This window comes from Podarcis tiliguerta, assembly GCF_965153285.1.
Source record: "Podarcis tiliguerta genome assembly, chromosome: 8".
NCBI classification, from domain to species: domain Eukaryota; kingdom Metazoa; phylum Chordata; class Lepidosauria; order Squamata; family Lacertidae; genus Podarcis; species Podarcis tiliguerta.
The window spans coordinates 20,692,858-20,717,162 of NC_139541.1; positions in this window are offsets into that span (position 1 = coordinate 20,692,858).

Below are 24,305 nucleotides of genomic sequence, written 5' to 3' on the forward strand. Positions count from 1 at the left end.
CAAAACAGCTCAGCTTCTCAAACAGAGGCAACACTTCGCCTTATCCTTGTCTCCTCCTGCTACACAAAAGCTCTGCCCCTTTCTCTGGTACAAACCACTCTGACCTTTCCCAATAGTGATAAGTGAAATAACATTTCGCCATATTGTAAAATTAGTGGCACGACAGGCGCTACAAACTGAAACCATCGTGAGCTTCGCTTTCATCAAGTCAGGAGGAGGGGGAGTTTGCTGATCTCCGAGGTACACAATCCTTGATCGGCTGTCAACTCTTCTTGACATGCCCTGCTGCCTGCAGTGGATTGGCCGGAGGGAAATTTATATCACCCTGTCACAGCCAATAGAAACCTGGTGTTTCTTGAGTCATTGTTTAGTTACAGTGACAGAACCCTGATAGGCTGAAGTCGTATGATTTATGGGGTTTTGCTGAAGAGTAACTGAGTTTTATCAGAACATAATGATGTGGTACTAATGCTCATTGCCAGGCAACTTGGCTGACCAGTTTTAAAAAGGTCGGCATTTGACCTTGCCAGAATTTAAGTAGAACTCATTGTGGAGGAGGCAAAGCAGAGCTTGGGTATTCATCAGGAATAAAATCCAAAGCATATTTCTCTACCTCCCATCTCAGCAATGATCACCAATGAAGGATCCCACCTCCCATATTTATTGAAGGGTTTGTGGGGGTTTTTTTTTGCAAAGTATACAAACAGATACAACATATAAGTGAAGAAGAATGAACACAGGGGACTCACCAGAGGGAAAGATAGGCTGAGTGTTTATTCACAAACTCCAGCATTACAATGAAAGCAAGAGAGTTGGGAATCATTTTTGCATATTCACAATAAAAATGGAAAGGGCTTTATAAACCTCATATGCTGTTTTTGTCTTAGCATCTGTAGTTTCAATCCGGCAACCAAGACTGCATGGGAATTGTATTCAGCCACATAAAATTTTGATATGCAGGTGGAGGAATCTGGGCCTGTTGTTGGATTACATAAATTGTGAGAAGGTAGCAAAGACTTTTCAGTTTGACTCCTCTCGAGAGGACTGGCCCAAGACATTGTGGCACCTGAGGCAAGCCACAAAACGGTGCCCCCACCCTGCCAGGGTAGAATAGAATAGAATAGAATAGAATAGATTCTTTATTGTCATTACACAAGTGCAACATTGCACAAGTGCAACGAAATTGGATGCCATCCCTAAAAAACAACAAAAGCAAAACAACAACAACAACCAAACAAACCACATTCCAGCCACACCCACACCAACACCCATCAAACTCCCAGGTCACACTATCGAGTTACAGCATTCAAAAAGGCCACAGCTCTTGGATAGAAACTGTTTTTCAGTCTATTTGTCCTTGACTTGATGTTTCTATATCTCCTGCCAGAAGGCAGTAGTGCAAACAGACTGTGTCCCGGGTGAGATGAATCCTGCAGGATGTTGTTTGCTTTCCTAAGACAACGGGAACCGTACAGTTCTTCCAAAGATGGGAGAGGATGACCAATAATCCTTTGGGCTGTGGTTATGACCTTCTGGAGCACCTTCCTCTCCCTAGCTGTACAACTGGAGAACCAAGCACAAATACAGTATGTAAGAATGCTCTCTATGGAGCCTCGGTAGAAGGACACCAGCAGTCTCTCACTCAGATTGTTCTTCTTCAAAAGTCTGAGGAAATAAATTCTCTGCTGGGCCTTCTTCACCAGAGCAGTGGTATTTGCGCTCCAAGTCATGCCCTGATCGATAGTTACTCCCAAAAACCTGAATTCCGCCACCCTCTCCACCCGTTCCCCGTTGATATACAAGGGCTGAATGTCCGCCTTTTTTTTTCTGTAATCCACCACCAATTCCTTGGTCTTAGCCGTATTAAGAGCCAGATTGTTCTCTCCACACCAAAGGGGTCAGTGAAGATCTCATACCTCCAACATTTCTCGGATGAAAATAGGGAAGTTCCATTCCATAATGATAATTTTAGTATTTATACCCCACACATCTTACTGGGTTACAGCCACTCTGGGAAGCTTCAATATATATACAGTCAAACCTCAGTTCCCAAACGCCTCCGTTATCATACATTTCGGCTCCAAAAATCCAGAAATAAGTGTTCTGGTTTTTGAACATTTTTCGGAAGCCAGATGTCCGCCGCAGTTTCCGCTGGAGTGCAAGAAGCTCTTGCAGCCAATCAGAAGCCACACCTCAGTTGTCGAACAGCTTTTGGAAGCTGAACAGGCTTCCGGAATGGATTACGTTCGACAACCGATGTTTGACTGTAAAAACATAATAAAACATTCAACATTAAAAAAACAAAACCCTTCCCTATACAGGATTGCCTTCAGATGCATAGCTGTCAATTTTTCCCTTTTCTTGAGAGGAATCCTATTCAGAATAAGGGAATTTCCCTTTAAAAAAGGGAAACATCGGCAGCTATGTTCAGATGGCTTGGGGGTTGGATAACTCCATACTCTCCAACATTTTTCCAGTGAAAATAGGGACATCCTAAGGAAACGTGGGACATTCCAGGATCAAAGCAGAAACCGGGACGCCTTCTCTAAATCAGGGACATCCCTGGAAAACAGGGACACTTCGAGGATCTGAGACCTATATCAGAACAAGGAAGGATTAATATATCCATCCAGATCAAGCGAGTGAGTAAAAATCTACATTGGGAACAAGGAGTGGGGGAATCAAAGTGATTGTTGAAGTGGGATTCAAATACCATGGGGAGGGAGTGTGTGCTCCAAATCTTGCTGTAAGGCAGGGCTGCTGAGGAGGAGACAGATCCAGCCTCCAAGGAGCCCACTGCAGCTGTCTCTGCCACCGTAGCAGTAGCAGCCAGTGATGCATTCCTTAGAGGCCAGATCTTCTGCCCCTGTGAATTCTGCCACCTGAGGCAGTTGCCTCACCTTGTTGCACAGGTGGGCCAGGCCTGTCCCTCAGACATCTGTCCCACCCCATTAACTTTTCTGCTTCAGCCAACCTCAGGGCTTTGGTCCTCCAGCCTTTGAAAGAAAGTTCATAGAATCCTGTGGTCTCCTGGAAGGTTATCTAGATCTTCAGGCTGAAAAATGTTCCCCAAAGTTTGCCCAGGGTGAATGTGTGACAAGCAGTGATACAGCCATTAATGATGAGCACACACACCCACCCTGCACACACTCAAAACTATTGGAAAATATATCCTCCCCCTAGTGAAGTTCAGTGAAATGGTTTCTCAGGTCATGAAGAGGGCAGAGAATTGTGATAGGCCCTTTGCACACAGCTCTGATTTTAACACAGGGTTTTTGATTTTTGAAACCTTTTCAAAATATCTTTCACTTCAAGTGCTTAGGAAGTTGTGTGTGTTGAACTTTAACACTCACAATTTTGGTTGTATCCAATGCTAGGCTTATTCCAGAGAAGACACTTTGAAATTAATCGACATGACAAACATAGATCTTTTAATGTCAGTGGATCTACTGTGAGTAAAATGTAATTGGCTGCAACTCACTAACACTGATAATAAATAATGTGATTTTTGTTTTTATACTTCATATTGCATAGCTACTAGCTGAAGCCATTTGTCCTCTAAAACTTTATCAGTATATGAAATCTTTTAGGCTCACCATACACCTGTTTCCCGGGACGTGGGTGGCGCTGTGGGTAAAAGCCTCAGTGCCTAGGGCTTGCTGATCGAAAGGTCGGCGGTTTGAATCCCCGTGGCGGGGTGTGCTCCCGTTGCTCGGTCCCAGCGCCTGCCAACCTAGCAGTTCGAAAGCACCCCCGGGGGCAAGTAGATAAATAGGGACCGCTTACTAGCAGGAAGGTAAATGGCGTTTCGTGTGCGGCTCTTGCTCGCCAGAGCAGCAATGTCACGTGACCCGGAAATGTCTCCGGACAGCGCTGGCCCCCGGCCTCTTGAGTGAGATGGGCGCACAACCCTAGAGTCTGTCAAGACTGGCCCGTACGGGCAGGGGTACCTTTACCTTTACCTTTACACCTGTTTCTGAGAAAGGTTTTGGTTTGTATCTCCCAGTGATGACCCGCTTCACATTTAACACATATCATGAAGCAATGCCCCAAAGCTTTTGATATTGTTGCAATGCTTCCTCTCTCTGATGGGCAGGGGCACTGACTTCTAGGGGCTGAACTCCTTTCGGCTATATATGTTAGTGGGTGAATGTGGCCTCCCTCAATGTTTATCTGGGCATCACATGTGACATCACGACATCATACATGACTCCTGGATGCAACGCTGTAGAGCAAGCCAGCAATGGGGCAGCTCCTCCTCCTCCTGCCATAGAGGGGAAGCAGCTCCCAGGAGCAACAGTAGGTTGTCAGGAATGGATGAGACAAGGAAAGTTCTTACCAATGCCTTTTATTCAATATTCATCACAGAGAGAGGCTTAGAAATGCAGTCTCTTGGAGAAATGGTGTTACTCTGAGTAATCTCTACCCCTCTTATCCTCAGTCATCAGAAAGAGGCTGTGCAAAGCGTATTTACAGGCATTTTATTCAGCATCAGGACAAAGGAAAAACATGTCTTCTCCCCTTCGGGTCCAAGCAAGCAGCACAAGCAAAAGCTATACACACAACGGAAGTTCCCAGCAAGCTGTGCTGGAATGTAAACAGACATGTGACTTACAACAATTCCACATATCTGTTAAGGTGAAACGGAATATTGTAACACCCCCACCCCACAAATAAGCTTTCCCGAGTCGGTGAGTCTGCTGATTCATTACATGGGTATAGTTGAGACTGATACAAGCCACAAGGCAATGCTAAGAACTTAAGAAGGGCCTGCTGGGTCAGCCCAATGGCCCATGTGGTCCAGCATTCTGTTCTCACAGAGAAGCCCATAAGCAGGGCCTGCGTGCAACAGCCACACTCCCCACTTGTGATTCCCAACAACTGGTATTCAGCATCAGACTGCCTCCAGCAGTGGAGGTGGAATATAGTCATTATGGCTGGTAACCTTTGGTCATCTTATCCTCACATCTTGTGGGGGGTGAATTCCATAGTCTAACAATGTTTTATGCGAAGAAGTCCCTTCACTTGCTTGTCCAGTTTCATTAGATGTTCAGGGTTCAGGTGGGTAACCGTCTTGAGCCTGCGGGTGGCATAGTTTAATTAATTAATTTATTGAATTTATATGCCGTCCTATACCCAGAGGTATCAGGGTGGTTCACAGAAAAGATGACAATATATAAAATCAAAATAAGAAGAATAACACAATAACACCCCGCCCCCTTAAAAAGAGTCACATTTTAAAAGGTTATAGGATGTCAGTCAGGTCAACCAAAGGCCTGGTTAAAAAGGAACTTTTTTTGCCTGGAGCCTTCATTATACACCTTTAGGTTAACTTCCCTGGGGAGAGCATTCCACAGGTGGGGAGCCACTGCAGAGAAGACCCCGCTCTCATGTTGCCACCCTTCAGACCTCTCAAGGAGGAGGCACATGAAGGAGGGTCTCAGAAGATGATCTCATAGATAGATAGATAGATAGATAGACAGATATACAAATCATTTTCAACAATTATTAAACATACTTTTATATCTTATTCAATGTTTTGACTTCCATCAATCACATCTGAAAATTTTCCATTCTTTCCATTTCTTACTTTCACTATTACATTTATATATCATAACTAATATCTCTCTTCTTTCTCTTCTTTGCAATATTTCATATTTTCCTCCTTACAAAACTTCTTGTAGTCCTGCTAGCGTAATTTGTTGATTACAGTTGCTCTTCAAATAATTCATATATGTCTTCCAATTTTCTGTGAATCTCTGATCCCACAGGTTTCGAATCCTTCCTGTCATTTTGTCCAATTCTGCGTAGTCCATTAATTTTGTCTGCCATTCTTCATTCATCCGTATTTCTTCTTGCTTCCATTTCTGGGCCAACAATACTCTTGCTGCTGCTGTTGTGTATAAAAACAGTTTAATGTCCTGTCTATTAATGTCCTCACTTAAAACAGAAGATGATTTCAGGGTCCAGGTTGATTCATATAGAAAGAGGCAGTCCTTGAAGTATTGCAATCCTGAGCCGTTTAAGTTCAACACCTGTTCTACCCAGGGAACCCAGAGCTACAGGTTGGGTGGTCTTCTGCCATGTATGATCTCGTTGAGATTCCTGCATTTCAGGTGGTTGGACTAGATGACCCTTGGCGTCCCTTCCAACTCTACAATTCTGTTATTCTATGTTCCTCAGCAACTGGTATTCAAAGGCATACAGCCTCTCAGAGTGGAGGTAAAACATTGCCAACATAGCTAGTAGCCATTGATAGCCTCATCATCTATTAATTCTTTTTTAAAAGGAGTCCAACTTGGGGACCGTGGCTATGTCTTGTGGCAGTGAGCTCCATAGTTTAATTATGTGCTATGCCTAATCTTAAACCAATGGATTTTCTTGCACATTCAAGCCACTACCCTTTTAAAAGCAAAGATGCACATTGTGCAGATGGAGATTTAAACCATTCCACAGATATCTGTGCCTCCCTTTCAAACAAAATCAGTGTAGTTTTGAAACCAGTGGTTAAAATCAGTGCAGTTTTGAAAGGTTCTGTCTGCAACATTGATTCAAATTGGCATCTAACTGTATCCAAGCATAAATGAAAACCCATTTCTTGATCACAGGACTACCCTGCACCATTTGGTTGTGACATCTTTTGTTGTTGTTTAGTTGTTTAATTGTGTCCAACTCTTCGTGACCCTATGGACCAGAGCACGCCAGGCACTCCTGTCTTCCACTGCCTCCTGCAGTTTGGTCAAACTCATGCTGGTAGCTTCGAGAAACACTGTCCAACCATCTTGTCCTCTGTCGTCCCCTTCTCCTTGTGCCCTCAATCTTTCCCAACATCAGGGTCTTTTCCAGGGAGTCTTCTCTTCTCATGCGGTGGCCAAAGTATTGGAGCCTCAGCTTCACGATCTGTCCTTCCAGTGAGCACTCAGGGCTGATTTCCTTGAGGATAGATAGGTTTGATCTTCTTGCAGTCCATGGGACTCTCAAGAGTCTCCTCCAGCACCATAATTGAAAAGCATCAATTCTTCAGCGATCAGCCTTCTTTATGGTCCAGCTCTCACTTCCATACATGGAAAACCATAGCTTTAACTATACAGACCTTTGTTGGCAAGGTGATGTCTCTGCTTTTTAAGATGCTTCAGAGATGTCCAAATGGGCAAACAACTATCCTTAATATATACATAGTAAATTATTATTACTTATTTCATTTATCAATCCCTTCCCACGAGGCACTTTAAAGTGATTTACAATATAACAAACACAGAATAATTACACACATATATAAAAATACCTCTTTGTTTGCAGGCAACTAAATTTGTTATGTAAACGAAAACAGCAGCAGCACACATATAAAATCAATCAAGACCCAATACGGTTATCTGCTGGAATAAAGATCACTATTTGGAAAGCTTATTGAAAGGGGAATGCATTTAGCAGGTACTAAAGGAATAGCAGGGAAGCTTCCTGTCTGATATATAGTGGGAGCAAGCTCCAAAGGGCAGGCAGCAGTGGCGTAGCGTGGGTTGTCAGCACCCGGGGCAAGGCAAGTAATTTGCGCCCCCTAACCCGGGGCAAGGCAAGTAATTTGTGCCCCCCCACTGCACTGTCCCTCCCCCAGATAGTCCCCCACTCTCTCTCCGTACCGCACCGCACGCCTGGCACCCTCCCCTCCACAGTGGGCGGCGAACCGGCAGCTCGGATCGGATTCGCACAGCCAGCACTGCAGTGAGAGTGAGTGAGCCAGGTAGGGGCAGAGAGCTGCGAGTGCGAGTGCGCCCCCCCAGATGTTGCGCCCGGTGCGGCCGGCCCCCCCTGCACCCCCACGCTACGCCACTGGCAGGCAGCGCCACAGTGAAGGCCTGATTCCATCACTGTGCAGAATGGTACCTCCAGCATGCCCTCTCCTACAGACTGCAGCGATTGGCTGCGAATGTAAGAAACGAGATGATTTTTTAAAAAGGGAACCTTTGCACGCCACAACGAAATCAGTTTTTATCCCGTTGCTTCCTATTTCTTGGTGCCCTAACCTTTTCTAGATAGCACAAAGAAATCTCGCGCGGCATCGGAGGAGCAGCCAGACAACCTGGTGCTGATTACGAGCGAAACTCCTGGATAAAGATTGCAAATTCAACCCATCCTGGTGATGCGATCGTATCAGGGCGCAAGTACATCTAAAAAGTTGTTTCCGATTTTCAGAGCGTTCATCTGGTTTCCATACAGCCCCCAGCTGTCCGCAGAGAGCATTCGTGAAGGCCTTTATAATCCGGGCCAGGCTCACGCAGGAGCCGCTCTCCGTGGCTGTTATTGTTGAATTACTGTATTAGGGAAACGGATAGGAGTTATTCGGACAAGGTGGCCATTTCTGAAAGGCAGGCAGCAGCGGCGGGGCAGGGAGGAGGGAGAGGACTAGCTCTGCCAATGAGATAACCATGAAGATTGAACACAGGAGAACAGAGTTTGGTTACCTTTGAATCAAATTCACTCCGGGTTCAACCCCATCGATGGTGAAGAAATTATGCTATGGATAAGAACTTATTAAAAGTTACAAAACTCTCTTTTCTAAGGAAGGGGAGGGGAAATGTATCTATATTCAGAGATAATGGATTTTCTCCCATGTTACTCCTGCTCAGAGTAGGCCTATTGAAATTAAAGGCCATTAGGTTAGACCAGCAGTAACGGGTGGTGGGGTTACCTAGAGGTGGCAGTAAGAGACAAGGGATTGGCAGGGGGAGGTGTCAATCACTATCAGACTTTTAAAGATGGCACTGTGTGGACTTGTAATAAAGTGAGGGGATTTGGGGAAATGATATATGATGAGAAAAAAAAGATGTTTAAAGTGATTATACAACAACAACAACCCTGAACCTTTTCTTTTAGGGATTATAGGGACAGAAATTCCAATAAGGATGATTAAGCTGTTTATGTATGTAACTACAGCAGCTAGGATTCTTTATTCACGAAAATGGAAGGAAGAAGAAGTTCTTAGCAAAGAAGAGTGAATGAGTAAAGTGATGGGCAGTGAAGAATTGGCAAAGCTAGCAACTGAAATAAAAGAACTTAATGATAATTGCTTTATGGAAGAAGGCAAGCCCTTTTTGGACTCTTTAAAGAAATATTATAGAATGACAAATTCATAAGCAGGATTTGAACTATGAGCAGCAGATGGTATTAGACAATATTGTATTATTGTTATGATATAAGAGAGAGAAGATAGAGTGCAGAAAGAGGGAAAAATTAAACACACACACACCATGGAAAATAGGATGGGAAGTCGACAAAACAAAACAAAAACATATTATGTATTGGAATGTATACGTGGAATTTCTGGAAATGCAATAAAATATATCTGAAAAATGAAAAGCTGGCGTCGCTGGATCAAGTTGCTCGATTCATTAAACTAAATAGTTTTGATTGGATTTTGAATAAATCTGCCATTTATTGTGACCGTTTTGAATTTTACTGTGCTGTTATCTTCCTTTGTGGGCTGTGGAAAATGCTATTCTGCATTATGCTTCTTACCGAGTGAGGATGAGTTTAGGAACCAAGGGAACGGTAGCCTTAAAATGTTTGGGATCTGCCAGGCAAGATTCATTCATTTCAATGGATCTGTGCTGGGTGAAACTTAGTTAGGTGCAAATCAATATCGGTTATTGGCCTGTCCCATGGTTTTACAGTGGTACCTCAGGTTACATACGCTTCAGGTTACAGACACCACTAACCCAGAAATAGTACCTCGGGTTAAGAACTTTGCTTCAGGATGAGAACAGAAATCGTGATCCGGTGGCGTGGCGGCAGCAGGAGGCCCCATTAGCTAAAGTGGTGCTTCAGGTTAAGAACAGTTTCAGGTTAGGAACGAAACTCCAGAACAAATTAAGTACTTAACCCGAGGTACCACTGTATTCATTTCTGTTCTATTGCATTTATGGCCCACCTTTCTCTTCAAAGAGCTGAAGGTGGTACCTTTTAGCCTTTCCCCTGTCACGCTCCTCACTGACTGGCAGTGACTCTTCGGGGTTTCAGGCAGGCAGAAGAGGATTTAGGAGAGCATAACTTGTTCACCTGCACTGGGTGCCGAGACCTGGACCTATGAGACAATGTGGCCCCTGGGCTGGAAAAGCCTCTCCATCCCCCAGAAGCATTTTGCCAAAAGATTTCTTCCCCCATCCCTAGATTAAGAACATAAGACAAGCCTGATGTATCACACCCAATGGCCTAGTCTAGCATCCTGTTCTCACAGTGGCCAACCAGAGAAAGGGGGGGGGGGAGAGAAATGGATGGATTATTGTGTCAAAGAAAAAACTAAAAACTTTCCTCCAGTACTATCATGCTTCCCTTGGGGTTGGGGGGAACAGCAACGATTGCTTAGGGAAGGGGGGGGGGCGAGAAGCAGCGAGAGGAAAAAGCTATATCCCATTTTAGTAGCACTAGGTCAACACTAGCAATGATGTTCCCCAAACACCCATGTTTTCCAAAGGCTTATGTGCTATCATTTACCTTTTTAATATATCTATATCTATATCTATATACCTAAGCTGTAACTCTGGGCAGCTTCTTTCCCCTTAGTGACAGTGGCTTATGGGCGCATTGCAGGGATATTTTTATTTTATTTTACGCTCTCTGCCTTACCAGACTCCTGGCTTCCCTCCTTCCATCCCCACACCCCTATGGAGCACGGTGATTTAATGTTACTGTTCCTTTAACAGCCGCATCACCAGAGTGCTACGCGGTAGTTGTCTCCTGTGTGACCGTGCTTGGGAAAAATCCATTACAGGACTGTCATTAATCTGAGCCTGCAGCCTCTGGCAGTTTCTGACTCTTCTATTTAATGGACGCCTGCTTCCTGAGCTCTGGAGACACGCTGTTTTCCTCTCTTGATCAGCTTTGTTTAATTATCAAAATATTTGATGCAGAAAATTGACATTATTTGTGAAGGGTTTGGGCCTGCGCCCCCCCCCCTAATGCTCCCCCCCAGCCCCACGCTCTCTCTCTCTCCTCCCCTGCCACGCCGTGACATTGAGATTCTCCACATGCACCTACCTTTGCCTTAAAATAGCAAAATCGCTGGCCAGGACAATCAAAATTGCAAGGCTGCATTAGCGAGCCACAGGTAGGAAGTACAACTTCCCCACCTCCCAGCCAGTCTGCAGTGTGGGAAAGGGGGTGGTGGGTGGGTGATTTCACAGTGGACACTCCAAGACATGCTCCCCCTGTCTGTGAACACAGCCAGGAATCTCACCATCTCCTTCCTAGTAGTCTATGGAATTTGTTTCTCATAAGATTCTGGGTGCTATTTCTGTTGGGTTGCTTTTGAAGGTGGCAGTGTTGTTGTTGTTGTTAGGGATGCCAGAGAAATCTGGTTCAGTTTTCATGTGAACCTACCTAATCTTCTTCTTCTTTGGCGATCACTCGTAGCTGAGTAAGATTGCCTTCCATGAACAGGGTCTTAAAAGTGAGTCCGTAAGTGGCTGTGGAGGCCGATTCTGGATCCACACGTCCTTCCACAGTGGGGACATAGGTTTCCGGGCAGGAGTTGATCATGGTCAGGGTTTGCCAAGTGTGCCTTCCTCTCCCTTCCATCCTGAGTTTGAGCATCTTCAAAACCCATGGATGGCAACTTGAACAAAATATTGCGGGGGGGGGGAGCCCTGCCCCACATAACTGATCACATTATGTGGTGCACGCACACCATTTCAATGGCAATGCCCATCAACATGGGGGGGGGAGGTCCGTCCCCATCAAATATTTTATTTGGGATGACAAAGACCCCACAGCACCTGAAGTTGGCTCCTATGTAAGGAACAATTTGTGGGGTGGGGGGAAATGTGTGAACCAAAATGCAGCCATCCTCCAAAATTCGCACTCCTATGAAATTGGCGGTGCAGTCCTATGGCCAAATAAAGCAGGTAAAAAAGAAAACGCATACCTTAAAAGTGTGTGTGGAAATGCATATATTCATGAAAACAACACACAAGCATTTCATTATATAGAGGGAAATTACTTGGAAAAAAATGTGTGTGAGAGAGCAAAAATTACATATACAAAGGTGTTTATAGGGGGAAATGTACACTCAGGCTGCATTCATACGATAGTTTGTTCCATTTTGCTAATGTTTCCCTAACTGTTATGTTCTGTGTTGTGTTTGAGCTTCCCGCAATGTAAACGCCACTTCTGGAAACTTAATGGAATATAGCCGTCATTTCTGTGTTATTTGATTCTGGGGGTGGGGATCTGTTTGCAGCCCCCTTAAAGTGATGAAATTTGTGGTCATATACCACCAGCATACAGTCCAAATGCGGATCTGCGGTGCGGAGCTTCTGAGGCACTGCAGTGGGCACCATAATTATGGCATCCAATAGGGTTGGGGGGAGACAGATTTTCATGTCACACGGGGCATTGCTTAAATTTGAGACACTAAGGCATGGGTAGGCAAACTAAGGCCTGGGGGGGGGGCGGATCTGGCCTTCTAAATCCTGCCCGCGGACGGTCCGGGAATCAGCGTGTTTTTACATGAGTAGAATGTGTGTTTTTATTTAAATTGCATCTCTGGGTTATTTGTGGGTCCTGCCTGGTGTTTTTACATGAGTAGAATGTGTGCTTTTATTTAAAATGCATCTCTGAGTTATTTGTGGGGCATAGGAATTTGTTCATTTTCTCTCTCTTCAAAATATAGTCCGGCCCCCCACAAGGTCTGAGGGACAGTGGACTGGCCCCCTGCTGAAAACGTTTGCTGACCCCTGCAGTAAGGTCTGCCGCTGTACAGTCCTTCCTGCTGCTTTCACAGGAGAGTCATGGGAGAACAGAAGTATGCATGTGAAGAATGGGTATGGCACCCGGGACGGAGAGCAGGCGGGAGCGTGGCTGGCACGCATCCAGGAGTGCATGGTGCATGTCCCGGGGGCATGGCGCACCGCCTGTGGGGGCGTGGCACCCGGCACAGTGGGGGGGTGCACGGCATGTGGCCGGGGGGGTGGCCGCAATGGTACCCCCCTCCCTGATGGTGCCAGGGGCAGTGCGCTCCCCTGCCCCCCCATTCCTCCGCCAGTGGACGCGTCGCAACGCAACGCATACACATGCAGGAATGAAATTTGGTGCAACATGCTGGCAGATTGGTCAAAAAGACGCCATTCCATAACATCGCCGGTACTGCAATGTGAAGGAACATTGGAAACTGGGACAGAAGTGCTAGAATGGTAAACAATTCAATTCAACTAATATGTCTACATGCTACTCAAAGTGATTAACCATGAGGACCTTTTCTAAAATAAATAAATACGCGGCAAATGGGGTGTGTGTGTAGAGAACTGCACTTAAAAAACCAAGGAGAAACGGAAATTGGCAAATTCATTCATCCTTGCTTGTTGTGGGGGGAAAGGAAGTATAATAATTATTTACCATTTGTGACATCCCTTCTATGTCCCGCATGTGCTCAAAAGAAAAAAGAGGAATCATCCCATTTTGCTGCAGAGAGTGAGCTGCTGTTGTGTGTTTTTTAAAGGCCCTTGCATTCATTGTGATTGGACAACTTCATCCAGGGGGCGAGTGCTGGATTTGAAAGTAGGAAATGTGATTGTATCGCTGACCATCCATGAACTTACCAAGCCAGTTCAAAGCAGCCACTCTTTTCTCAGCCTCAGATGTGCCCTGGCAAAATGGGACAATGCCAACTTTTCTCCTGACTGTTTTAAGACAAAATATGAAATTTAATTAAAGAGTGCATGAAATATATCTAGTGATCCATTTTCTAGGAGGGCTGGTGAAAATGACAAAGAATCCCAGGAAGTGTAATTTATTAAAGTTGCTGAGCTACAATTATCATCAGAGTTCTTTGTGAAAAGGGATTGGAAGTTAAATCACTCTGAGGGAATTGTAGCTCTGGGAGGGGAATAAGGGCCTCTTAAAAACTCTCAGCACCCTGAAGAAACTACACTTCCCAGGGTTCTTTGGGGGAAGCCATGGTTGTTTTGATGTGGCATCATGTTATAGTGTGAATGTGGCCTTAAAGGTAAAGGGACCCCTGACTATTAGGCCCATCATGGCCGACTCTGGGGTTGCGGCGCTCATCTCGCTTTATTGGCCGAGGGAGCCAGCATACAGCTTCTGGGTCATGTGGCCAGCATGACTAAGCCGCTTCTGGCAAACCAGAGCAGTGCACGGAAACGCCGTTTACCTTCCCGCCAAAGCAGCGCCTATTTATCTACTTGCACTTTTAATGTGCTTTCGAACTGCTAGGTTGGCAGGAGCAGAGACCGAGCAACGGGAGCTCACCCCATCGCTCTGTGGATGAGTTCTAGGCTCTGTGGTTTAACCCACAGCACCACCCACATCCCTGAATGTGGCCTTAGTCCTGTCTAATAATTCCAGTGGGTCTACTCAGAGTAGATCTAGCATTGCATGCTTCTCATATACTGTAATACAGGGTGAGTCTTTTAAAAGAAGCCCCGTGGATACAGAGTACACATGTTCCACGAGGCCTTTTTTTAAAAGACTCACCCTGTATAATGCTTGTATTTTTGTTTGTTCTTAAAAAAACACAACTGAAGATGGATGCAGAGATTTCTAACGCACCAGTTTTGCAAAGCTGACAGGTAGCCTGGACTCCCAATATTCAGGGAGAGATTTCAGAAGTGCCCTTGTGTATAAAAGAAAGAGGAATAAGCATTGAAAGTATTACCAATGCAATGCACCAGGAGCTACTTCAGCAGAAAGAGAGAGGTCCATTTGTTTGACTCAACAAGCACAAACAGAGCTTAGTGGATTGTGCCCCAATGAGCTTTCAGCTTCGCAAGCATAATCCACCACTATGAGATTTTTCTCTTTAAAAAAAAAAAAAATCCTCTTTGGATTCTCCAGCTAGGGCCTCGGGCGATAGTTTTCATATATATTTCTCAGTGGTCAGAAGTCAGGTCAGCCCGGTGCTATCAAAAGACCTTGACTTTTTTCCCTGACAGTTACAATTATTACAGCCCCGGGGACTCATTTTCCTCAGACTGGCCACCCGCTGACCTAAGCCAGCAGCCAGAATGTGCTTTCCAAACAACAAACATCAGCAAGGGCTCCTTTCCTTCCTTCATCCGTGGCATATTTGTGTACACACACACACACACACACACACACACACACACACACACACAAACAGCCAATTGCCAAAAAGGACGGGAGGCATTAGCGCTGAAGGAAGGTTTGCCTTCCACACTGCCGTTTTCTGCCTCTTCCCCCCCACACACACCTCCCCATCCACTCCCCCCCCCCTTCCATCCCAAGATAAATTTTTTATATCGCTATTTTCTTTACCTCTCCTCTTTGGCATTCAAGAGTTGGGTGATAAACGGCAGAGCGGCTATTAAATGAGACCCCGAACAAACTTAATAAATATCTAAACATCCTGCCTGCACGATCTCGCTCGCTCCGCAGTCCTGAAGTGGCAGGCGCAGATTTCCCTCCATAAATTTGTTCCTGAATGAGACGAAGGTGCTAATTGGCGGAGGAGGAGGGGGGGGGAGGGAAGTGGAAGCAGGATTTCAGCTGAAATGACATTTTGTCCCCCTGGCAAAATTTTGGAGATGTTTGTGAGGGGGACTCAGAAGGGTTCCAATAAACTTCCAAAATTCTATAGAAGGAGAGGGATGGAATCTCAGATAATAATAATAATAATAATAATAATAATAATAATAATAATAATAATGGCATAACTATTCAATAATAAGGATTTTTTTTTGTTATTGCTGCCATTAGTCTCATCATCCTCCAGTGCCAGATTTGTTGTTGTTGTTTAGTCGTTCAGTCGTGTCCGACTCTTCGTGACCCCATGGACCAGAGCACGCCAGGCACTCCTGTCTTCCACTGCCACCCGCAGTTTGGTCAGATTCATGTCTGTAGCTTCGAGAACACTGTCTAACCATCTCATCCTCTGTCGTCCCCTTCTCCTTGTGCCCTCCATCTTTCCCAACATCAGGGTCTTTTCCAGTGAGTCTTCTCTTCTCATGAGGTGGCCAAAGTATTGGAGCCTCAGCTTCACGATCTGTCCTTCCAGTGAGCACTCAGGGCTGATTTCCTTAAGAATTGATAGGTTTGATCTTCTTGCAGTCCATTGGACTCTCAAGAGTCTCCTTCAGCACCATAATTCAAAAGTGTCAATTCTTCGGCGATCAGCCTTCTTTATGGTCCAGCTCTCACTTCCATACATCACTACTGGGAAAACCATAGCTTTTACTATACGGACCTTAGTGCCAGATTTACATATAAGCTAAACAAGCTGTAGCTTAGAGCCCCACTCTCTTGGGCCCCCCCCAAAAAAAAAATAAAGGGGGGGAAACTGGATACTTCTTCTTAATTGTATTTCAGTTCAACAATTACTTTGATAAAATACACATTTTGTTATGTGCAAATGGCTTTAGATACCTATTACGCGTATAAATTACCATATATCATATATTCAACACACAAAAAACAGCGACAATTTGTTGTTGACAAAAGACAGCTGATCATATAAAGGGCCCCATTACCTTCAGTAGCTTAGGGCCTCATCAAACTTCTAAATCCGTCCCTGCCATCCTCTATTAGTGGTTTCCCACTCCTCTCTCACATATCTCAGTGCTGGGGAAGCTCAGGCCTGGCATCCTATCATAGATCAAGGATGGATTCCTCACAGCCCAGAAAAAAACTAAAACCAAAACAAAACAAAACAAACCCCGCACACCTGGAGTGTGGAGCAGGGTGAAGGGTATGAGGAGAATCTGAGGGACCTGATGGAGAGGCCTAGGCAGCCCCATTTGCCCCATGGGGCCTGCAGTTCCCCAGCCCTCCACAACGACATTGGCTTGGGTTCATGGAGGATGAGTCCTGAGCACGTGCAGTTGGGTCTCAATATCCATCAAATGGACCTGCAGACGAAAACGGGCTGTGCTTCCACAACTCCAGATTTCCCCAGCTGCAACTGAAGGCTCCCTGTCATGTCTCTGGCACTGCCAAGCAGCACCCTCGACAGCCACCATATATTTCCAGAAGATGTTGCCGTGGTTTTGTTACAGTACATTTTGACGTACGGCTCTGCGCCGCCTCTGAAAGGGGCACATTATCTCAATTAATGTTTCACGGCAAACATGGCCCTGATCGTATTCATGGGACTCCAGCCTATTACCATTTGCATGGCGACTAGCATAAGAATTATGACTATGTTTGCCCGTTGCAGCAAAATTTGCCCTCGGGCGCTCTTTTTACTTGTGACAACGTTCCTTTTTCTCCCTTCCCGCCCCCTCCCACCTCCCCCTGTTTTGATTTCTACTTAAAGTTTTATGGCTGTGTCCCCTCCAGGGGGCTATTATCTGGTATGCTAATAGGGCTATGCATATTCTATTAGTGTTGTCAGTGTGAGATAAGAGGTGCACTCCACACAAAGCACTCAGGAGGTAATGATTGCAGCGAGGGGGCGCCAGCGTCGCTGCGCTATTCGTCATCTTCACATTTCGCCAGCGCCCGTTTATACGTGTCCTCGGTCCGTGCGGTCCTTAAAACGCCCCAGATTGCAGAATGTTTACAGGGGCAATCTAATGGCTTCATGCCTGATTTGATAAAGGAGATGTCTCTCTTGATTCTCTTAGATACGAGGGCTTCGTGGCGGGGGTGCGGGGGTGCGTGGTGTCGGCAGCGACGGTGGGGAGACAAAGACATGGTTGACGTGGTTAGAAAGCAGCTAGCAGTTCAGGCCTGCCGCATGAATAAGAAATAAATCCAACTCGCACTTGATTTAGGAGGAAATTGCAACATGGGCACTTCCAGAGAGAGCGCTCACTCTTCCTCTCCTCCCTGCTCTCCGTTTTATGTTCACACCATGAAGTAATAACTCAGCAGTAACTACTTCAGAAGGTGGTGGACTCTCCTTCTTTGGAGGTTTTTAAGCAGAGATCAGATAGCCATCTGTCTGGGATTCTTCAGCTGTGATTCTTGCATTGCAGGGAGTTCGGGTAGATGAGTTGGGTCCCTCCCAACTTCTCAATTCTATGATTCAGCCTAGTAGGTTTCCAGTTTAAGAACATAAGAAGAACCTGCTGGTTCCAGCCCATGGTTCATCTAGTCCAGCATCTGGTTCTCACAGTGGCCAACCAGCTACCCTAATGGGAAGTCTGTAAGCAGGATTTGAGCACAAGGGTGCTCTCCCTTCCTGTCACTTCCTTGCAAGTTGGTCTCATAATTGCATGGGCCCTTGCATAAGGCCAAGGGAGCAGAATATGGGGCAGGCAAAGTAGGGAGTTGTCCAGCAGCGTCTGGAGGGCATTGTGCTGGCTGCCTCTGCTGAAGCCCTTCATTGGGTGCCAGGGTACAGCTCCCATCAGCAGTGCAGGCTGGTCCGTGTGGGGGAATGGGCCATTGTCCAATCAACCTCAGTCAGCCAGCCTCAATTTGCCTCCTTTCTTACAAACATTCCAGTGTGTGGTTGCAAGCTCCCTTCTCTTTATCCTCAGGGCTGCTTTTGCAGGACTCATTGAGGAAGAGGACTGGTGGGCGAGAAGTAGAATGAGTTGACTCTGCCTGTCATTGATTCTGGCTCCACCTACTGTTGACCTTCCTCTACCTTCTGCCCTGCCCATCCCATCGGGGACCAGTACTGCCCATCTGCACCATCCAGGATGGCGATAGTGGGAATGGCAAGTTGTAGTTAGGGACAGCCGAAGACATTTCGCTGCCTGGGGCAAGGTGCAAGAGAGAGCTCCCCCATTCCATGTATGGAAGCAGCTGGATATTACTTCTACCCTGGCAATGGGATAGCATCCTACACCACTCTTGAGGGCAGCAGGCTAGCTTAAGAGATGCACACAGTAATATCTTCTCACAGAAGGAAACAGCTGTGAGGCTGATGTGGCTGCCCTCCAAACCCCCATCGGAGTTGTGAGGAGGAACTGTTGTGAGAAGTTACCTTATCCTAAGTCAGACCACTGGGTGGGTCATCTAGCTCAGATGGTCTACACCACTGATGGCCAAACTTGGCCCTCCAGCTGTTCGGGGACTACAACACCCGTCATCCATAGCTAACAGGATCAGGGTCAGGGATGGGAATTGTAGTCCCAAAGCAGCTGGAGGGCCAAGTTTGGCCATCACTGTCTACACTGACAGGCAGTGGCTCTCCAAGGTGTCAGGCAGGGGTCTCTCCCACTCCTGTCTGGAGATGTCAGGGATTGAAGCTTGGGTCTTCTGCATGCAAGGCAGATGCTCTGCCACTGAGACACTGCCTTTCCACAAAGGAAGAGGAGCGGTTCACACTCACTGGTGGATTTAGAACTTATAATAAACTTTGATTCTATGCATTGGGGTTTGAATAAAGGCAGGTCTGAAGTCTGGTCCATGAGGGCATATAGAACACTGCTCCACCAACCTCAATATATCCTCAGCCAACCTCTACCTGCATGACTTACAACCAGCCCAAGCCATTAGCTTCCTCTTCCTTAGTCTCAGTGTTACCCTTGTAGAAGAGGGAAGCGGGTGGCGCTGTGGGTTAAACCACAGAGCCTAGGACTTGCCGATCAGAAGGTTGGCGGTTTGAATCCCCGCGATGGGGTGAGCTCCCGTTGCTCGGTCCCAGCTTCTGCCAACCTAGCAGTTCAAAAGCACATCAAGGTACAAGTAGATAAAAAGGTACAGCTCCGGCGGGAAGGTAAACGGCATTTCCGTGCACTGCTCTGGTTCGCCAGATGTGGCTTAGTCATGCTGGCCACATGACCCGGAAGCTGTACACCGGCTCCCTCGGCCAATAAAGCGAGATAAGCGCTGCAACCCCAGGGTCGGTCACGACTGGACCTAATGGTCAGGGGTCCCTTTACCTTTACCTTACCCTTGTAGAACTCAGTAGGGAGGAGGAGGAGGATGGAGGCAATGTAGAACCAGTTTCTCAGCCTGCCATTGGCTCTGGATCCACCTACTGCAGATCCTCAAAATGTCCTTAGTTTCCAGGGACAGTCCCGGATTTACAGAAGCCACCCCAGTTTCTGATTTGATCCCAGAATGTCCTGCTTTTCCTTAGGATGTCCCTGTTTCCATCAGAGAAATGTTGGAGGGTATGGAATTATGTGACCTCCTAAACCAAGGAGATAAGTAACTATACAACCTTTAGAAGACACCTGAAGGCAGTTTTAATATGTTTTTATATATGTTAGAGCAACCCAGACAGATGGGTGGGGTATAGATAATAAAATTATGATGATGATGAAATAGGACGTCCCTATTTTCATTGGATAAATGTTGGAGCGTATGCTACTCTAGGCCTACTCTTCTTTTAGCTCACCAGTTCAGTTGGTCACCAACCACCACTGCCAAAGAGCGGTGTTTGTTTTGAGTTCTGAAGACTCTTTTTCTAGCTCAAAAACTTCATTGGCTTCACTAATATGTCTCTCTGTGTGTGCATGACATTTTCCAGCCTAAGACCCCTGTCAAACATTTCCCTCTGCATCTCCTGAGGGTCTGGAGATTAAAAGTTTCAAACCCTGGCTTCCTCACCTAGTGATCTGGCATTAAGATAGGATTGAGTGGGGCTGGGCAGGAGGGAGAGGAGGGAAATGATTGATAGGTGACTGACATCCTTCTAGATGTGCGAGATGGTGGCATTAATGAAGGCCAGAGTGGAAAGCAAAGGGTCAGTTTGGAAATGGGTTCTGTTGTCAGAAACTGGACAGTTTGGAAACAGAGGTCCATGTTTCCTTACCTTTCACGCTTTCCACTTGTTACATTGATGTGTGTGTGTGGTGGTGGGATGTTTTAGAGAAATTGAGCAATCAAGAAATAATGTACCACCTGCAGAATGGACAGGGAATGCTGCTGTAGAAAAATTGCTCCCCCCACTTCTTTCTCTCTCACACAAATCTGTAACATATTTTGGAAAGTTGTTTGTTTGCTATGCATTTGGACATTTCTTAAGAAATTTTGCTTGGTGGTTTATGAGATCAAGGAGCAGGAGTTTTGTCTGTTTTGGGATACAATTACGCACCAAATTGTGCATTACAGTCCTCAAGATGTAAGAACAGGTTTTTGTGTATGCTTGGATTGAAATGGGCACCATTTTGAATCAAGATGGAGGACTGAAACTTTCAAGGCTGCACCGATTTTAATCAATGATTGCAACACTGCACTATTGGGAGTGGGCAGAGGGTTCTTAGAATTCCCAAGCAATGTCAGGTAGTGAAGCTAAAACCGACCAAAAGGATTAAAGTTATGCCAGTTGTATTGTTATGGCCACAAACATGAGATTAGCAGAACAGGGTACTGATATTTCAGTGCACATTTAAAGGTGAACCTACCTACCCCACTCTTCCTGAAACAACATGTGCATTGAAAGTGACTCATCCTTTGAATTTAGAAGTGCCATTTCCCAGGTAGGCAAGGTGTACAAAAAACATGTGCTAGGGTATATTGTGCATACGAAAGCATAAACCTGTGAAAACATAAGAATGTGGTACATTAGGGAAATTGGTTTTGCAAAAGTGTTACGTTAGGGGAAATTGCATACAAATTGCACGTGCAAGAAGAAATGAGCACTAAAATGCTGGTGAATTTTCACGAGGGTGATTATTCATTTTTTTTAATTTACCAGCTGATGTGGAGATGTGGGGCACTGAACTCAAGACTGAAGAAACTGAGAGAAAACAACAACAAAAAGGGCAGTTTCTTATATCCCCATTGGGGACATCAACTCCCAGCATCCCTGACATTTTTCCTCCCTAGTTTATCTTGAACCCCAAAGCCAAATGCCCTCTTCGTTTTTATACCAGCAAAGGGTAGCCTTTTGCAGAATGAATGCAACACATGATAGCCTTCTGCAGTTAGTAATTATGTATACCAAGGGAAAGGGGTAGTAATCATTGGCATGAGAATAAAGTTGTTAACAAAGGCACAACCGCCTGGGCAGATGGTTGAGGTTGCAGAAAACAAGTCTGTTTCTTGCAAAAAATACTGTATTGTAACTGTGCATGCCCTAAACTAAGTGAACAGCAAATTCTCGGGTCCTCCCTGGCCCTTTCTCCTTGACTCCCTTCCTTCTCTCTCAGCTGTATAGTGTCTTTATTACAGCCTTCCCCGCCCCCCCTAGAAGTCTCCCTAATTATCGGTAACCTTCTGTTCGAAGATGGTTGTCCCAGTCTGATAAAATCCAGTAACTTTGAAAGTAAAGTGGGTCTTAATTTTCCTTGACAGCTGTTCTTAAAACATACGGGCCGAAGCCCAGCCTTAATTAAATGCACATTCGTATTCCAAACAAATTAAGTACAATTAAGGACTCTGAGTTATGGGTATCTATCACTCGGCGATGTTTTTGTAAAAATTACCACATTTAGATCAAAGGCAGAGGACCTTTGCTTAATTGTTTCATTAGGGCCCAATACAACTGGCTTCATAAATACAGGGTCCGCCGTCTCTATGGGAATTTCCCCCAAAGACAGCTCTTAAGCTAATTGCTACCATATTTCTCTCTGTGCGAGCTTCACGTATCCAATGGATGAAAAAAATGAGCTTGCTTTTCAGGAAATAAAGACAGCACAGTAACCTTCAGAGATGGGCCAAGATGGAGACTGGGGGCTAGATGCAGACTACGTTAGCTGAATGTAGCTGCCATTGAAAGCAACGGCACAAGTTCATCTTGACTTAGGTTCAGTTCCATTTATTTAAAGAGAAATTAAATGCAACTAAGTGCATCCATTGGGAAAGGGGTGTAAATGAGTATTAGAACATCGGTTTTGTATGTTGAAATCCCTGGCACCTCCAGGTGGGGCTGGAAGAGACTCCCATCTCAAACTCTGGAGAGGTGCTGCCATAGAATACCGAGTGAGATGGATCAATGGTCTGACTAACTAATTTAGCCTGGACCAATCCATTGATTCCATCTTAGCAGTCAATAGCCTTGGATAACTGTGAGCTAGTGCAGCAGTTGTTGTTGTTTAGTCGTTTAGTCGTGTCCGACTCTTCATGACCCCATGGACCAGAGCACGCCAGGCACTTCTGTCTTCCACTGCCTCCCGCAGTTTGGTCAGACTCATGTTAGTAGCTTCGAGAACACTGTCCAACCATCTCGTCCTCTGTCGTCCCCTTCTCCTTGTGCCCTCAATCTTTCCCAACATCAGGGTCTTTTCCAGGGAGTCTTCTCTTCTCATGAGGTGGCCAAAGTATTGGAGCCTCAGCTTCAGGATTTGTCCTTCCAGTGAGCACTCAGGGTTGAGTTCCTTCAGAATGCATAGGTTTGATCTTCTTGCAGTCCATGGGATTCACAAGAGTCTCCTCCAGCACCATAATTCAAAAGCATCAATACTTCGGCGATCAGCCTTCTTTATGGTCCAGCTCTCACTTACATACATCACTACTGGGAAAACCATAGCTTTAACTATACGGACCTTTTTCGGCAAGGTGATGTCTCTGTTTTTTAAGATGCTGTCTAGGTTTGTCATTGCTTTTCTCCCAAGAAGCAGGCATCTTTTAATTTCGTGACTGCTGTCACCATCTGCAGTGATCATGGAACTGAAGAAAGTAAAATCTCTCACTGCCTCCATTTCTTCCCCTTCTATTTGCCAGGAGGTAATGAGACCAGTGGCCATGATCTTCGTTTTTTGATGTTGAGCTTCAGGCCATATTTTGTGCTCTCCTCTTTCACCCTCATTAAAAGGTTCTTTAATTCCTCCTCACTTTCTGCCATCAAGGTTGTGTCATCAGCATATCTGAGGTTGTTGATATTTCTTCCGGCAATCTTAATTCCGGCTAGGGATTCATCCAGCCCAGCCTTTCGCATGATGAATTCTGCATATAAGTTAAATAAGCAGGGAGACAATATACAGCCTTGTCATGTTCCTTTCCCAATTTTGAACCAGTCAGTTGTTCCATATCCAGTTCTAACTGTAGCTTCTTGTCCCACATAGAGATTTCTCAGGAGACAGATGAGGTGATCAGGCACTCCCATTTCTTTAAGAACTTGCCATAGTTTGCTGTGGTCGGCACAGTCAAATGCTTTTGCATAGTCAATGAAGCAGATGTAGATGTTTTTCTGGAACGCTCTAGCTTTCTCCATAATCCAGCGCATGTTTGCAATTTGGTCTCTGGTTCCTCTGGCCCTTCGAAAACCAGCTTGCACTTCTGGGAGTTCTCGGTCCACATACTGCTTAAGCCTGCCTTGTAGAATTTTAAGCAAAACCTTGTTAGCGTGTGAAATGAGCACAATTGTGTGGTAGTTGGAGCATTCTTTGGCACTGTCCTTCTTTGGGATTGGGATGTAGACTGATCTTCTCCAATCCTCTGGCCACTGCTGAGTTTTCCAAACTTGCTGGCATATTGAGTGTAGCACCTTAACC